Genomic DNA, 18,581 nt, shown 5'->3' on the forward strand with positions numbered 1-18,581 from the left:
ACAAATCCTGGCCAAATTCGTGGAAGGATGGGGGGGGGGCGTTATCTATCTGGGCCACCCCCTGGGTCCGGGTTCATTATTTTCTTCCACCTTCTCCCCAGTGAGTAGGCTATCAAACCCCAGGAAGTCTCGTCCGATAAGGACTAGGTAGGGGAGTTTCGGAACTACTCCTACCATCACCTTAGTGGGGTTTCCAAGAACTTCTATTTTTATGGGGATGGTTGGGTAGTAACTGACATCCCCATGCACACAGGATATTCCTGAGCATTTGGCCCAGGATAGTTGGTCCTGCCTGACCAGCTTTCCTGAGACCAGCGTGATTGCATTTCCCGAGTCTACTAACGCGGTGGTCTCTATACCATTCATCTTAACGGGTCTAGTGTATCTATGAGGGACCATCACAACCCCTACTAGACTTATTAGATCATATGGTCCCCCTATATCTCCCAGTTCGCATTGCATGGGCTCTTCTAGATTTGGGCATTGGGCAGAGATATGCCCCAATTCGCCATATGAATAACATCGGTACCCTGCTCGGGGCAGCCCCCGATTTTTTGGGCTACTGGGCTTTATCCCCTGAGCCTTTCTCCCCCAGTCCTCAAGTCTCTCCGGGACCTCTGGCTGCTCTTCGGCCTCCTTCCTTCCCTCGATAGTCTGGGGTGCTAGGGCAAACCGGGGCCTCGGCGCAGAGACTTGTCTCCGATTATGGTGCCTTCCTTCCCTGGTGGTCTGCAAAAGTTCTTGGGCTGCTAGGTGTCTCTCTACAAGGGAAACTAGTTCATCATTGGAGGAGAGATCGTTTTGGCGGACCCACCCCCGTATGTCTGGCGGCAACCCCCTCATGTACCTGTCCAACACGAGGATTTCCACTATCTTCTCTGGCCCATGGGTCTCAGGGTGGAGCCACTTCCAGGCGAGGTGGATTAAATCAAATAGCTGGGACCTTGGCAGTTTGCTGTCCCGGTATTTCTACTCCTGGAAGCGCTGGACCCGTATGGCTGAATTCACACCTGAGCTTGCCATGATTTCTGCCTTCAGCTGGGGGTAATCCATAACTGTCTCTGTGGTCATGTCGAAATAGGCCTTCTGGGGCTCCCCACACAGAAATGGAGCCAGGATACCTGCCCACTGGCCTTGGGGCCAGGCCTCCCGCAGTGCCATCCTCTCGAAGGCGAGGAGATATGCCTCTATATCGTCATCCATAGTCATCTTCTGTAAATAGTTGCTTGCTCACAGTGGCTGGATCCCCTGGGGCCCGTGCATCAGTGTGGTCAGGGCTTTTAACTGGTTCACTACTTCATTCAGGGTGGCTCGATCTTGGGCTGCCTTGTTCATCAGTAATTAGTTAGTCTCCTGTTGGACGCGTACTGACTCTTGCTGGGCAGCCATCTGCATCCTGGTAGCCTCTTGTTGGGCCGCAGTGGCCTGTATCAACACCTTCACTACATCCTCCATTTTAATTTTTTTTTAATTTTTTGTGTGTGTGTGATTTACTCTGCCCTGAGATGGCTTGCCACAGAGCCTTACTCACTCACCACATCCCACCCCTGACACCACATGTGGCAAAATACCTTGTTCGCCTCAGTAGGCTCAGTCGTTTTTAGCCTTGGAGACTCAGATTTGGGGCAAGGCGAATCCTTATAGGTGGCACAGGGTCTGCTACTCCTCTCCTCAGTCAGTCCCTTGTGCTTGTTTTCCTTCCCTTCTGGGGAGCGAGTGCAGCCTCCCTGCTGGGAAGGTCTGGTGTCTTGCTGCAAATAGACTACTGGCAACTTCCCTGCTCCTCTCTCCCTCACTCCTCCCCTCCTACCACCACCCTGGGGGAGGGTTTAAAAAAGGTCCCAAGTAGTTGGAGTCAGCTGAACCTAATTGGTTCCCTAGCAACCCCTTTTCCAGCTGAATCTTATTGCCTTGTGGTTCTCTGTCCCCAGTGGATAGGGAGGGGCCTTTTAATCCCCTGGGACTAATTACTACCCCCCTTTTGTATCTGTTTGTCCTAGGTTTACCAGAAACCTTATAAAATACCTCATGGTAATGGTTTATTAGCCCTGTCCCCCATGTCCTCTCCTTGCTCAAAACCTCATCCTTGGTCTCAGGTTAGTGCTATTCTCACACAAGAAGCCATGGTTTCCTCACCAAGATTGCTGTCTGTCCATCCATCCCCAAGGAATTGAAGTTTGTTTCTTCTGAATAAAAATGACCAGATATCTGTTTTAAAGAGGTTTCAGAGGAACAGCCGTGTTAGTCTGTATTCGCAAAAAGAAAAGGAGTACTTGTGGCACCTTAGAGACTAACCAATTTATTTGAGCATGAGCTTTCGTGAGCTACAGCTCACTTCATCAGATGTATACCGTGGAAACTGCAGCAGACTTTATATACACACAGAGAATATGAAACAATACCTCCTCCCACCCCACTGTCCTGCTGGTAATAGCTTATCTAAAATGATCAACAGGTGGGCCATTTCCAGCACAAATCCAGGTTTTGTGTGGGGGGGTGGAGGGTGAGAAAACCTGGATTTGTGCTGGAAATGGCCCACCTGTTGATCACTTTAGATAAGCTATTACCAGCAGGACAGTGGGGTGGGAGGAGGTATTGTTTCATATTCTCTGTGTGTATATAAAGTCTGCTGCAGTTTCCACGGTATACATCTGATGAAGTGAGCTGTAGCTCACGAAAGCTCATGCTCAAATAAATTGGTTAGTCTCTAAGGTGCCACAAGTACTCCTTTTCTTTTTGTTTTAAAGAGGATTTCCTCATGTCCTGACCAATTAATTTGAAATCATTTATTTCACCCGGTTTCAATATGATCAGCTAATCAATCAGATATCTCCTTGTCCATGCCTAATCACTCTGCAGTGGTCTCTACCTTAATGCTTACCTTGAGCTCAGCTGTCTCTGAGCTAGGCTCTGCCAGTCTTCATATTATTATTTATATTACAGTAGTATCTAGCGGTTCCACTCATGATTGGGCCTCATTGTGGTAGGCACTGTTTGGACACATAGAGATGGTCCCTTCCCCAGAGAGCTTACAAATCCACAGGACCACATAGCCTCTCTGCATTATAACTGAATTCTACAAAATGAAATAGGAGACATTTCACATAGCAGAAGGGTCCAGAAGTGCAAGTGGGGAAAGCAGACAATGAATAAGGCCAGTCACAAATCTGTGTGTACCCAACAGTCTCTTATTGTACAATGCACATAATGATCCCCACCTCTTTAAAGTGCTTTGAGTGAATGAGAAAGCACCACATAACTGTTTATCATTATTATTGCTTGCTCTCAAATTTGTCACTGGGTTGCCTGCTAAGGGATTTGCTTGTTTGTTTTAAATAAACTCCTTCATGATGAGATGAAACAAACCATTCTCTAGCTCTACCAGGCATCACTAGCTTCATTACTGATGTCTAATTGGTTAGCAGATCACATGTGTTCTAACGAAAAAAACCCTTCCCCCAGATAGAATGAAAACACTTTCTGAATACATTTTAAATCTAATTGTTTTGCAATAATGATCTTGGTGTCAGCTTCTTAGATTAATGAAGCCTTTCAGATGACATTAAAGGAGAACAATTAAACTACTAATTTCTTAGTCGCTCTGCAAAACCATTTCAGTCTAACATCAAATCTTTTAAAAGCATCTATTCCATGCTTTCCATGCCTTTCAAGTAAATAAGCGTCCTAAAATAATACACCAAAGATCCTGAAATGAATTTGGTAATAAAATGAATTATCTTGGAAAGCAGTTGTGTTTTAGGCAAGGAGTGGTAATATATTGCTCATTTATTGGTAGCAATGTGTTTCTTAAATGGAATTTAGGGCTAGGGCCTGCAAACATAAATCACTCATGTAGTCCCATCAGCTTCAATGGAATGATTTATATGAGTAAGAGTTGCAAGACTAAACTCACACGATCCAAAACTCATTGAGGTCAATGGAAAGATTCTCAACTTCCACAGGCTCTGGTTGAGGCCTACCCACCATTTGGTAAAAGAGGTGTTTTCCTGAATTCTCTTATGCGCGCTATTACAGAAACAATCCAGCCACAAAATTCAGGGGCCAGATCCAGGTGTTATGGTTATTTATATTGTCTGAAGATCTGGCCCTTGATGTTATTTCAGACATCCCAAGTTTGGAGACGTTTGTAACTGCAATTTTTATTTGGCCCATTGTACAGAGAGGTGCCAGTTTGGAAAATCTGAACCAGATCTAGGTTCGGCTCTCAGTCACCTTCAAAGTTCAGAGCGGTTTGGATTCAGACCTATGATTTCTGTGTGATGTGCATCGATAGGCAAGCTATATTTGAGTGGGCAATCACACTATTTACTTCTTATAATGCACTTAAGGATGTAGAATAATAGTACTGCAGTGTATACCTGTTTGCTGATCTCTGCACAGTGGTAATTCATGCTGCAGTCTTGTTAACATCATGCAGCAATGACGGATGCTAGAAACACAGGCTGGAGTGATCACAATTGTTTCCACTGCTGCCATCTGCCTTCTCTGTTTATAGTATAACACAAGCTGCCCCAAAGCCTAACAGTGACCCTTTTCCTGTTGAACTGCTGTTTTTATCATTCTGCTAGGAAAGGCTGTATATAAAGCCACACCTTTCAGTTCTTAATGCCATACAAATGTGGGAATTCAGCATTATTATTATTATTATCAATTCTTAATGTGGAAAACTGTGAATGTGCTGGTATTTGAAGTTATCTTTTAGTTAGCGGTTTAAAGTCTTACTTGTACATGTAACAGTAACAGTTTGTAATAATGCAGCATAGTCATAGAAACCTACAGAAAAGTCAATCCACATTAACTAAAGGTATGAATTAAAAGCAGATTTGTTAAACTGCATGAAAACCCTGTGTGGACACTCAGTCAGAATTAAAGCAGTTTTAATTTGATTTACTTTAATTCATGAAAGCCAGACTGAATTAAAGCCACTTTAATTCTGAATGAGAGTGTCCACACAGGGGTTTCATGCAGTTTAACTAATCCCTTTAAATTCACAGATTTAATTAATTTGGGTTAATTTTCCTGAGTGCCCTTGTGTAGACTAGTTCATAGTATAATGTCAGTAGATCTTATCTTCAAGATACAGGTGTTTGGTTAGAAGCCAATGACAAACCTGTTCATTTGCTCCATCTTGTTCCTAATTCTTTATGATCTGTGTACGATCTACCTGCTACTTTTGCTTACTGCTACCTGTGGCCTATAGACATGAACATGGAGTCAAGTTAGAGAAGTTAGGTTATATGGGTGCAGATCACTAGCTAGAATTATCAAGGTATACCTCACTTAATCATTTCCCTGACATTGTGGGGACCTAAGGCACTGGTGTAACTTGATCTCTTCTATTCTCTGCCCTTGGCAAATATAGTTTAGTCTACTGTGGGCTGTAATACTTTGGTCTAATTTTGGTTGTTTGGTTGTTGGTGGCCTGTGATATACAGGAGGTCAGATTAGATGACCTGGTAGTCCCTTTTGACCTTAACTCTATGACTCTATGACATGTGACAGGGGCTTATAATACAATGCCTCCCAAACAATAAAATAACTCCTGCAGTAATTTAAGGGACTTAGACATCCAAGCCAAGATCCTCAAAGAGATTTAGCCACCTAGCTTCTGTGTGTAACACCGACGGACCCCGGTCATTGAGGGGTGAGACTGAACCTGGGATCTCGGGAGCTTAGTGCATGGGCCTCTACTGCATGAGCTAAAAGCCATATGCTTGTTAGCGAAGGCTGTAGAGCAGACTCATATCTCGCTCTCTCTCTCTCTCTGCCATTCGGTGGGACAGAACACCACACTCAGGAGCTGTGTGGGTTACATATGCGTTAGGTACCTCAATACCTTGGAAGACTCCTTTGAAAATCCCAGGCTAATTCAACAAAAATATTTGATTGATTCCATACAGTCTAATATATCCAATAGCAAGTTATTTTCCTGTTATGTTCTCAAGTTACTGGTTTCACAGGTACAGTAATAGAGCAATGTTTTGCTCTAACAAGGCTCATGAAGTAAATAGACAGCATTCATTGAAATACATGGCACCTGATTTGCAGCCCTTGTGTAGAATTATTCCAATGGAACTACTTGAGGAGTAAGGTAACATGGCATGTGAATAAAGGTGGTAGGATCAGGGCTTGACTAGATGGGGGAAAAGATGCTATATATATTTATTATATTTTAAATGATTCTGGGCAAATCATACACTGTAAATAAGTATAGTGTGAAGGAAAGAATAAGACACATTGAGAGGTCAGTAGCCAGCCAACAAAACCATTTAGGAAAGAATAATATCAGAAATGCAAATGCACTGAATACATGATGAATTTATGTTGCTTAAAGAGCTAGAAACAATTTATGAGAACAGATAATAGTCAATACTGGGGGACAAAAAAGGAACTTATTTTGGCAGAACAATTCTAAGTCAAATGTGCACATCCAAATAAACAAGCTCCTGTTGTTGAAGCAAATCCTGTTGCTGGCTAGGTCTCAAACCTCACACCTTCTTGACTGAACAAGAAAACACTTATTTAGATCGGAGGAGACTGATTACAGATTGATTGCTCTTATGTTGAATTATTTTGGCAATCTACTCTGCAAATATAATTCAGTCATGCCAAGCTGTGCCACCCATGGCCAGACTGTAATAATTAGGGGGGAAAGTGATCGCCAGTCTTACCTCTAGTGAATTACAGTAGAAACTTTCCTTTTTGGTGACCTGCTGTTAATTCCTTTCTATCTTTATTTTCTTTTCCCTTATCTCATCCTGACTGTTCTAGCCACCATCAATACATCCCCATCAATATAATTAAAGTGGGGAAAATTTACCCTTAGGAGTATTAATTGTTTGGCATTTTGTGCCAATATTTTTGCTACTGTGTCTGTAAAAGTGCTGCTGGCTGACGCTCTAGAACACTAAGCTCTTAGAAAACAAGCTAGTTGGAGCATAGATGTGCTAAAGTTGCCTTTACACACGTTGGCCACAGCATTACCTTCTGCCGTCAGTGTTATATGGGTTCTCTATAGAACAAAGTGGTGTTTTTAGCAAATAACAGTCAGCCATAGCCTGTGGCAAAGTGGATGGGAAAGAAGATCCAATACTAGCCTTTTTTTGCTGTTGCATAAGACTATAACTTAATATCCTGCCTAATGCAGAGGAGGGGAAATATTAAGAGGATAAAGATGCTGTTTCTCTTTTTTTAATATATTTATAACTCTTTTAGCCAGCAATATAATGTATTTCTTTGTTGGTTTTATAGCTGTCCTTTCAATAAGTCACAATATCATCCTCTAGGAATTGTATTATCTTCTTCAGTCAGGATTGCTTCCACTGAGATCAACTGAGCTACCTATAAACCGGATCTGATCCCCCTTCCTCACCATTCACATACTCCCCAGTAGCTTATCTTTTCTTATTACTTTCCTACTTCCTTACCTTGGCAATGGTAGACTCCTGGCAGAGGGAGGATACATATTAATGAAGGTCTCCATCTGTTTTTAAAAGAACAGTCACACATTCTTGTTAATCTATCAAATAAAACACATAGTGAATGAATACTGGAGTCCTAGAGAAGCATCAAAAATGCTCAAAACATTTATTTGCATGGCAGTGTGTGATGCCCCCTGCTTTGGTGTTAGCTGCAACAGTCTTCCACTTCATTAATGGTCTCTGTAACTTTAGCAGATGAACTTAACTATTTCCAGACTTTCCGATGTACTGAATATAAGATTTATTGTTACCAGTAAAAAAAAGAAAAAAAAGTTAATGACATTTTCAAGCACTTAAGTCTTGAAATTAGAAATAAAGTGCAAACCACAAGGATAAAGCTATGAAATGTCTTTAAATTTCTAATAATGAGAAACAGTTTCAGGTTGGTATAATTTAAAATAATTTAAAATGTTGGCTGGGAAACTGGACTTGAAATTCCTCTTTTCTTAAACCCATCCTGATTCCTACTGTACTTTCCTTTCCCTCTCCATTTTCTTTTTTCCTTCCCTACCAACCTAGGGTTACCATATTTGAACTTTCAAAAGAAGAGGACACTTCACAGGGGGTGGGGGGGGGATGTGTATTTGCACTTACCAGTATCTACCGACTCGCGTTGTATTAATGTGTAATAATACTGTTATATATGCTGTGCGCTACATATCGTATATATATATATATATATATATATATATATATATATATATATATATATATATATGAAAAAGTGATATGGCTCACCGCTTGCCTCTTCACCCTGCCCCGCTCGCCTACTCACCCCTCCTGCTGCAGGTCCCTTTGGCTCCTAGGATCAGGGGCAGCCGAGGGGTCTCCGTGTGCTGCGCCTGCCACAAGCGTAAGCTCCGTGGCTTCCATTGGCTGGGAAAAGCGCCAATGGGAGCTGCTGGAGCCGTGGAGCGGGGCTTGCAGGCGCCGGCAGCATGCAGAGAGCCCACCGCCCCCCCCCCCAACCCGACCCTAAGAGCCAGAGGGACCTGCTGGGGGGCGAGGTGGGGAGTCCTGGCAGTGCTTACCTGGGACAGCTCCTGGGAAGCATCCGGCAGGTCCCTTTGGCTCCTAGGGTCGGGTTGGGGGTGGGGGTGGGGGTGGAGGGCTCTCTGCCTGCTGCCGGAGCCTGCAAACCCCACCCCCGCAGCTCTGATTGGGCAGGAGGGAGCCGGTGCAGCACGCGGAGACCCTCTCCGCCTCTGTGCATAGCGGCCACCCACACTGCAGGCTCCTGCTGGCAGGCGGGCGCTGGGAGCTGCCCCAGGAAGCACTGCCAGCCCTGGGACTTTGGTGCGTGCGGTGAGTCGAGCAGTCCCTGATATCGGGACAAAAGGCTCCCCGACCGATGTGGCAAAATACCGGACGTTTTTAGATATTTAAAAATTCCTCCCAGACGGTGATTTAAGAACCAAAAAGCCAGACATGTCCAGCTAAATACAGACGTATGGTAACCCTGTACCAACCTCTTCTTGTAAAAGTGACATATTTGCTTTGGGTTTGACACTGCAGATACTGCGCATAAAACCCTTCTCTCTAAAATTGGAAGCAATGTGTTGCACTTTAGCAGAGATTCTCATAACAGTCCCTAGTAGTAGTCCAAGACTGTTATATTACTTTACATTTTAAAGCTATCCATTGCAGTGGGTGTCAGTCATTTTTCACTGACTGTGCATTATTTCAGTTTAAAGAATGGCGCTACTGACCAACAATTGCCCTCTGCTGGTCTTACTCTCAGTGGCTGTCTCTCTTTCCTTCTCAAACCTATAGAAAAACAAATGGTTTTGTCATAATGTCCCTTTGTTGTGGTCCACTCAAAACAGAGAGTGATTGAGCAGCTTAACACTTGCTGTCATTAATAACAAAGAGAAGTAACTTCTTTCCTGCTTGCTAATAAACCTTACTCCCTTCTCTCCTCTTGCAGTTAATCAAACTCTGGAGTAGATCATACATTTAGCTGGACTGGATTTACCTGAATTCTATTGTAAATTCACTACAACTGAGTCCTCCTTACTCCATGACATGGATACTTCTTAATTTATTCTTTAGCAAACTATACAAACTCAATGTTTTCACTTGCCTTTACATGTAATTTGCAATTAAGCTAAAATAAGGAACAATGTTGGATCAAAATAATCTCTGCTGTAATCTAGTGAAATCAATTCAGTTACATCAAAGATTATTTCAGTCCCATATTCACAGATTTTCCAACCCATTCTACGTTGTCCAGTACAAACACTAAAGTGACTGTGAAGTTATTCTGAGAGATGATGAGGTGGTCTGTGACTCTCTCATTTGACATAAACTTTGAAGTTGTCTCCTTGGTATTTTAAGTCATTATTTTCATACGTTGCAGGAAGAAAATAGTGTCCATCTCACAAACACTTACATTGGCTTTACAACAATGCAACTCCATGACTTAAGTGGAATTATTACTCATTTACACTCAAAGTAAGATTGGAATCAGGCCTAAAGTACTTAGTTTGCATGTTTGGATACAGCAGAACATTAAGATAAATAATTTCAAGTGTCTGCTAATTTAGCATGCCCCAATGTTTGCATGCTCAATTTGATACACTTGGAGTATGATTTTCAGAGGTGCTGAGCACCAACAATTCCAGTTATAGTTAATGGCCGATGCCACTGCTTAGTACCTCTGAATATCAAATCGTAGGGATCTCAAATTGGGGATAAAAAGATTGAGACACATAAAACTGGTAGACAATATTAACAGTGCGTATGTTTAATTTCATGAGGTAATATCTTATAGTTATTTGATCTATATAATAATTCTGTTTACGTGAATGGAGCTGTGTTTGATTTACACCAGTGCAAGTGAGAGCAGAATCAGGCCCTACATAACAATCTTCTCCAAACCTTATTTTTTTCTATTGAACAAAGCCTGATTCCCTTCTTACTTCTATTTATAATCTTAGATTACAACTCCACTGACATCAGTGCAATTCACTGGTGTTAAGGTGGCTTGAGAAAAAAATCAAGATACACAATGCTAAAAAGCTCTTTCTAGTCATGATGCTTCCCTGTTTCAAGTGAACAAACTTGTAATCAAAATCTTTAAATGAGTAAACAGTAATTTGTACCAGAAAACATTTAGATATACTATTAACCTTAGCTATTAAATTAATCCTTCATCTTCGGAAGACTGCTAAGCAATTTCATATACACTACTGGACCCATTCTATTTTATTGATTTATAAATATGGGCAATGTTATGTTCTCAGGCCTGACAATATGGGATAGCTTTCCAGTATATGGAATGATGGTGCTTAATTTCTCATATAATGTAACTAACCTGAGTGCACTGCACAAAACTGATCCTTATACTGACATTTGTCCATTTGGAAATTGTACATTATGGTACATTCTTGATCCCTTATGTTTCCAGGTGTCGCCTTCTGTATGTTACGTAAATTTCAGTAAAGCTTTTGGAACAATAAAAGAACTGAATATGCTTGGCTAAGTGACAAACAAGGAAGGGACATAATAGTCTTAAATATCTGGAGGGTATAACCATAAAGGAGAGAGAGGGATTATGTAAATTACTATAATTAAAAGGGGGTATCATTAGAAGTAATGGACTGAAATTAAGAAATAGAAAATTTAAGCTGAAGATGGAAAAGCTTCCTGACAGTGATAAATAATAGTTTATTAAATAGTTTCCTAAGGTAAGTGGTGCAAGCCCCATTGCTTGTGACATTTAAAATTAGACTTGAGAAAAACACGCTCAAGTGTACAATAAGGAAAAAATCACTTTCTGGTGGGGAGATGGAACAGTCAACCTCATAGGTTTTTTTCATCTCCATTTTCTGAGAGTTTCATTCCTCTTTTCCTTCAGTTGATAAAACAGTATAGGAAGGGATGTCTTGAGAAAGGAGATGTTCTGTGTGACTCAACAAGATGCAATAAGTACAAAACCCTGAGCTGCAATTGCTGTGAGGATTTGGTATGAAAATCAGGAACATGTTTCTCTTTGTGCCAGTTGTGATGAATAACATGCTTGCCCAGATTGACAGGAGAAGGTCAAGCCCAGGATGTAGTCTAAGCATGCTTGCTTATTAAGTGGTGTATCTTGGTGGAACCACATAACATCTGTGCTGCAGGATGGATACTAACTGCCTGTTGGTTTCTGGTGCAACTGAAGATGTTAGTAAGATGTTAGTTATGACCTGTAAAGGCCTATATTTTTTGTGACCTGGTTACTGGAGAGATCAGCAATAGAGTCCCCCTCATTGTACAAGAAGTTTCTAGGAAGGAGAAGGAATCTACTCCTTATGTTGGGCTGAAATTCAAATTTCGTGAACCTTCAGGGCAGTTTGGAGGGTTTTGGAGTTGGAGGGGCATGATGGTGGTTATTACTTGGGCATTGGGGAAAATATTATTCAGCTTGATTTTTGCTTTGATTTTATTTATTTATTTTTTTGGTTGGGGTTATGGAGCATCTCCTCACTTTGCTTTTTTTGATTGCATTTTTAAATGTTGGCAAAGGTGCCTAAACTCTATGCTAGGCCCTGCTATGTATATACTGTTATATCTGGAGGTTGTAAATGCCACTGATGCAGAAGAATAAATAACTGAATGGATAACTTTCATCAAATGTTTTGCGCTGGTATCAGTTTGCAACTTGCTGAGTCTAATGAGTTTGGCTGAAAATCAGATAAGTTAAGTACCAGTTAGGGAAGGCTTGCCAAAACAAGGTGTCAGCTGAGGTCTTGCTGGAAGTCATGCGAGGTGTTGCATGGTAGTTTTGAATAGTACAAATCTCTGTTTTCATGGGTTTTGTGATGACACAAAGATGACATTATTTAGAGATGACATAAAATGTTCAATCTTCACTTTGGCCTGAAGCCAATATGTTTTGATTCTATAGTTTACAAAATTCTGAAAATTTTGGCTTTGAAATAGAGGGTCAGAAGTGGAGAAAAGTGTTTTCAAATAGCGAACAAAAATATCTGCCTTGATGGAGCTGTCTAGCTCCAGAATGGATTAGTTAGCATCGTTATCTACAACCAAAAAATGACGCTCCCCGGAAAGGAACAGCCCACAGAAATCTACTGCTAATTGAAGTCAGAGTCACAGAGATAATATAGGCACCACTAAGAAGGAGCACATCAGATAAGTAAGTTCACCAAACCACAGAACCTATCACTATAGCTGAAAAGATATGCAGAATAGTAAGATTTATTACTTATTTTTTCAATCTGCATGGATAAATACACAGAAAAATGCAAACTGGCAGAGATTGGCTAAGAACAGATCTATGGCTTGATTCTCCTCTCTCTCACTCAGGTTTAACAAATGTTTCTTTACTGACTTCCATGGAGTTACTCCTGATTTACACTGGTGTGAGTGAAAGGAAAATTGTGCCCTGTTTTTTTTTGCAGATTTTTTTTTTTCATCTGATGGCAGGCATGCCCTTGACATATTTTTAAGAAGGGGGAAAAACAAGTAATCATTCAATGCAAGCAGCCTTTATATAGTTCTCTGCACCACTAATGTCTTTCTCATGTGCAGTTTCCAGCAAAGTGCTGGAGCAGAGATTGCTTTCTATCATGCCCTGTAAGAAGCCTATAAGTAGATGTGGTCGGAAACCTTTTGACTGAACCTTTGTTGACAACTACCATATTGCTGAAGCTGAAACTTTTCCTGAAAATATATAGATTTAGATGAAGATTAGATGGGAAGGTTGCTTAGGTCCGGGGTGGTATTGAGAGAGAGAGAGAGAGATTGAAAACCTGACCTTTTTGATTTGCAGATAGATGTTTTGACACAATTCCATTTTGTGAAAACTTTCAAAAGCTTTTGTTTTCATAGAAACAGCTTTGAATTTTTTTGCAAAATTGTTTTTCCATTGTTTACCATTTTCAACCAAGTTTTCTCCTCCCCCTACCCCCATATCTGATTAGAGGTATAAAAGAGGAAGTGTGACATATCCTAGGGCTGTTTGAGAGCTTAGCTGAGACTCTGTCACCCTAATAGACCAGGAAATCTTGCAATATTCTGTGGCTTTAAGTGTCGTATCAGTCTTGCACAACCTCCCATATTCTTCATCTAGGCATCTATTTTAACTGTCTTATCTACTATGTATTATGGTGTATGTAGTTACATAACTGTCATGACTGGACTTTGTCCATGCTGCCCCTTTATATACCCCTTTATCTGCAGGAGCAACTGCATGTTGTGAGGCAATGCTGAGACGATGTGTTTCAAAGAGGATGTACATTGTGCTCTATCATGGAACTTTGTGTTTGTTCTTCTTGGTTTGTTATTGCCCTTAATGCTTACATTAAATGTCATTTGTATTCAAAGCATATGTTTGCTCTTTGTTTATATAAAAATTCATCTGTGTACATCAGATGGGGCAGAGCACAAAGAAGGATCGTCCAGTGAGCAGGTTGCTGGTCTGTGGCTTGGGAAATCAAATTCCAGCTCTGCCACAGACTTCCTTTGTGACGTTGGGTAAATCACTTAATCGCTCTATTTTTCAATTCACAATCTATAAATTACTATTTCCCTACCTCAGTGGGCTGTTGTGAGAATAAATACATTGACAATGAGGTTCTCTGGTACTACAGTAATGGGGGAATAAGTGCCATAGGTAATAGGTGAATAGACTGACAAGGGTGTAGTCTTCAACTAAAATAGTACCCTAGGAGGCTAGGGAGGGTATAAATAGGCTGGGATATGAATACACTGTGACAGTCCCTTTGCAGCGACCCACAGAAAACAATACGACAGCAGTTCAGTTGTATTATGCTTGTTTTTATTAGGAACTTGCAGGAGCACCTTCTTAACTGCTTCCCCAAATAAGTTCACTGTCCTTTGCACCCTCCTCACAACACTTCACAGTTGCAAGTCAAACTCTGGCATTTAGCGTTACCTCCACTGGACTTACCTGAACTTTGGAGTGGAGTCAGAACATTGCTCATAGGTGGCATTTAGATGCCATGTCCTGGTGGATATTTTTATGCTTGAATAGTTTTCTCACTGGTAACGTACCTGCCTCCTTTTCAAACATACACAAAGGAATGACTATGGCCAGTCTCTGATGAGGTCTCTCTCACTTTCTGTCTCTCTTTCCCTCCTTTAAATACAGACACACAAAGAAAGAATGGCTCTTTTGGCCAGTAATTTGCTCCCTTCTGGGACTCCCTAAATGGCTAATGTGTCTTTCTCTTTTAAACACAAACAAAGAATAAATGAACATGTTTCCTCACCATTACCCTCTCCTGGGGTCTCTTTCAATAGCTAATGAGTTTTTTCTTTATAAAACACACAGAGAAAATAAATTGCCCTGCTGGCCAGTAGTTGCCCTCTCCTATGGTTCCCTTCAGTGACTAATGTCTCTCTCTCTTCATACTGTCATGGCACTCAGCAGTTATTGCTCTTCAACCTGAGAAGAAGGTTATTTCTTTTATTAGAGAAAATGAGTGGACAGCAGACACCAGATTATTAATCTTGTAACCTACCTTTATTTACAAAAATACAATTCCTACAGAAGCTTTTAACAGAAATAGACCTTAAAGAGCAGCAGCAGCAAAACTGAGGCTTGTACACTCACAGCTATCTCAGCAAGAGATTTTGCAAGGGATTTTGCTTTCCTGTGTTGCTAAAACAGATTCGCTCTCCTACTTTTCAGCAGAGCACAGATGTTGCCCTTCCCAAACTCAGCAACTGTTTCATTTCATCCTTTGTGGTCTTGCTTTCAGATTTAACCTCTAGCCGTGTCTACACTGGTGACTTCTGCCACCATAGAAATGTCAGTTAGAGGTGTGAAGAGGGGTTTTCTTTGACCTGCTAGCACAGCTATGTCACAGCTCCTAGTGTAGATGCAGTTATACCAATAAAACTGCCCTTATACTGGTGTAGCTTGTTTTGCTACACCAGTTTTGGGCCATGGGTGGAATAAGCTATGCCAGTAAAGCACTCCTAGTGCAGAAATAGCCTCTGTTTCTGAAAGCCTACCATAAAACCATTAAAGATTATAATGGAGCCTGATACCCCACTACTTTGCACTTTGGAGTCACTGACACCTCTGCAAAGTGATTTTAAAGTGGGTGTCAATATAATAACTCCTGTACGTGAATGAAGAATTTTGATTTGGTAGCACTGTACATTTCCTTTGTACTCTTTTTGAACACGTGTCAGTGATTACATCAGGTACACAGCAGTGGATAGGGAGTTTCAAAGCCATGCTGCGCCACATAAGGCAATCTCTTCAGTGGACCTTGGAGTCTGAAAGGCTAAGGCTGTTACACAGTACAGAAAGGGCCTGTGATGGTAGTACTTATTTGTTGTATAAGGATCCCTCCTTTTAAATGGGGAGGAGTTATAAGTGCGGCAACCTGCTTGGAACATGAAGGGAGGAGTGCAGATTGCAGGAAGGAAGCATTTGGAAGGGGCACTAGGAAGTCAGTCTGTGTGCACATAGGTAGAATGATAGTTGCAGTTGCAGCACCTTTGTAAACCTCTTGGTAAAGAGCCAGTTTAGTTTTAGAAAGATGGAATCCTCTCCTGTTATTACCCAATATATGGAAGATGAAAGCATATGGTTGCAGTGGTCAGTCTAGTGAGATCCCCAGCAAGGAAGAGAGAGTGATTAACAGATAAACAAAATGGTTCCTAGCAGCAGAGGAAAGAGGCAGGAAGGAAGAGCTCAGATCACTGGGAATGCTGGATTTCCAGAAAAATAACCTTGCACAAGCATGGAAGCAGTGGAAGCAAGAACTGAATAAATTTGAGAAAATGAAGGTAAAGCTTTTTTACTATTTTATTGGGGGGGAAAGGATGAGAAGTGAGTTAGACACTGTTGTCAGGAATAATTCCAGAAACACTGGAGCAGCTGATAAAATTGTTTGATGAGTACTGTGACCCAAGATAGAATGATATTGTAGACAGAGGCTTTTTTTTTAACCTGAAGCCAAGAAGCAAAATAGGAAAAAGTCATTTTCAGACCCAAGAATTCTGGCATCCATGTAGCTATGGAGACATTAAAGATTCCCTAATTAAAGACAAGATAATTTTGGGGACATGTGATTCCAGTTTACAGGAGAGATTGTTGATAGACATACCTTTAACTCTAGAGAAATGCCTCCAAATGGCAAGGTCAGCAGAACAGCCCAGGGAAAGGATGAACCCACTGACAGCCAGTAGTGAAGAACAAGTACACAGCTCAAGTGAAGGGATGCAGGTCATAGGACAGAGGAAGACTGACTGAAGATGCAGGTGTCATCATGCTGTGTATGTATTGTGGAAAGCAGAAAGAAAAATGCCCAGCCTGTGGATAATGGTACAAGGTAATAGGAAAGAAAACCTCTTTATGTCCCAGTGCCACAGCTATCCAGGAAGAAAAAAAGCAGAGGTACATGCAGTAATTGAGGATGTAGAGACTTCCAATTAAGAGGAGGATCTAAAGACTCTCAATGTCCAGGAACTGCAGAAGAAGGCTGCCACCCATTCTATTGCCATATTTGCAGCTATGCTATTAGATCATTGACCAAATTGATTCCAGCGGGATTGTGGAGCGAGCTGCAATGTAATGCCAGCAACATTGATAATTAGATAATAGATAATGTAATAGATTGGAGAAATTTAACCAACTGCTGATGATGTACAACAAAATCATTCTGAGGACAGTGCGTAAATGTAATCAGTCATTAAGAAACCCACAAAACAAGCAATAGTTGACACACAGGAGTATTACCCACTGCTGGGCAGGACGGGAGTTGATTGCAGTACAGCACTAGAATATCCCCAATGTGAGAAAAGAAGGAAAACGGTCACCATGGGCCCTTTCTAGCATTCTAGCAGAATATTTTCGTAACAAAACCATTTTTTGTTGCTGGAATTCTATATTGCTCTGTGTTGATACTATGCTTCAAATAACTATTTCAGTGTTGCAACTTTCATTAGTTTTGGAAACTGAGGTTGATTTACTCCAGCAATAAATATACTGAGTGCCACAATCTTGACTTATTTCAGTGTTAAATTCCTTCTTCTGCTGCATGTGACTCTCCCTGCCTGCTCATTTATTTATTTATTTTATTTGCCCCAATTTCAATTACTCTAGGTCTTCTGTAGCTTTCTAATGTCACACCAATGGGAAAGGTGCAGCCAAAACATGATGGTATACTGAGGTATGACAGTGATTTTGGCAGAGATTTGGAAAGCATCACATAGAGTTCATGGAAGCACAAACTAGATCTAGGGTACTAACTGACTATGAGATAATTCCATTTTTCATAGGAAATTACAAGATACAGAGTAGCCTGGTATAAAAATAGACAAGTAGTTTAGGTTTCATTCGAGAGTAAAGACTTCAATAGTTTGGGACTGTCTTATAATTTCCAGTATGTCCACAGCACATTAAATACCTCAAAATGAATGGTACAGTTTTAGAAATATCAACATGTAGTAAGAGTCCAAATCAATAACTAAATATAAGTACATTTAGGCCAATATTTTCAAAAGTATTTTGGGCAGCTTGACTTGAAACACCTTAAAATGGACTTATTTTCAGAGGGATTTAAAAAAATTCCCAAACTTCAGGCACCCAAAATCACGAGTGGCTTCTGAAAATATTGACCTCCTATTTTAAAATAAAATATTTCGGATTTGTTTCCTTCATTTAGGCTCCTTACCATCAAACACTTATGCTGATACTGTATTTAATTGTAGGCAGTGTGAATAGTTCTCTTGACTACCTCATGCTCAAAGTTAAATACATATTTATGTCTTTGCAGAATTCAGGCTTTACCTGCTAGTTCAGGCACTCAGTGGTTCATGCTTTCCCTGCAACAACTGATGCCATTCTTTTAAATTCCTAAATCACTAAGAGCAGTTAGAATTATATTAATGGATGATTGAAACAGTATAGAGGAAATAAGAAAAGTTCAAGTCTTCACCTAAACCAGAACCATATTATTTTTAGGTTAGAAAAGTTGAAATAAAGTATTTTTTCCATTCTTCACATAGGCCTCTGACATTTCGTAAAATTCATCTTGGGAATATCATCCATTCACGTGGCTTTCACTATCAGCTTTATGCTTCTAACTCCTA

This window comes from Caretta caretta, chromosome 2 (genome assembly GCF_965140235.1).
Source record: "Caretta caretta isolate rCarCar2 chromosome 2, rCarCar1.hap1, whole genome shotgun sequence".
In the NCBI taxonomy this organism is placed as follows: domain Eukaryota; kingdom Metazoa; phylum Chordata; order Testudines; family Cheloniidae; genus Caretta; species Caretta caretta.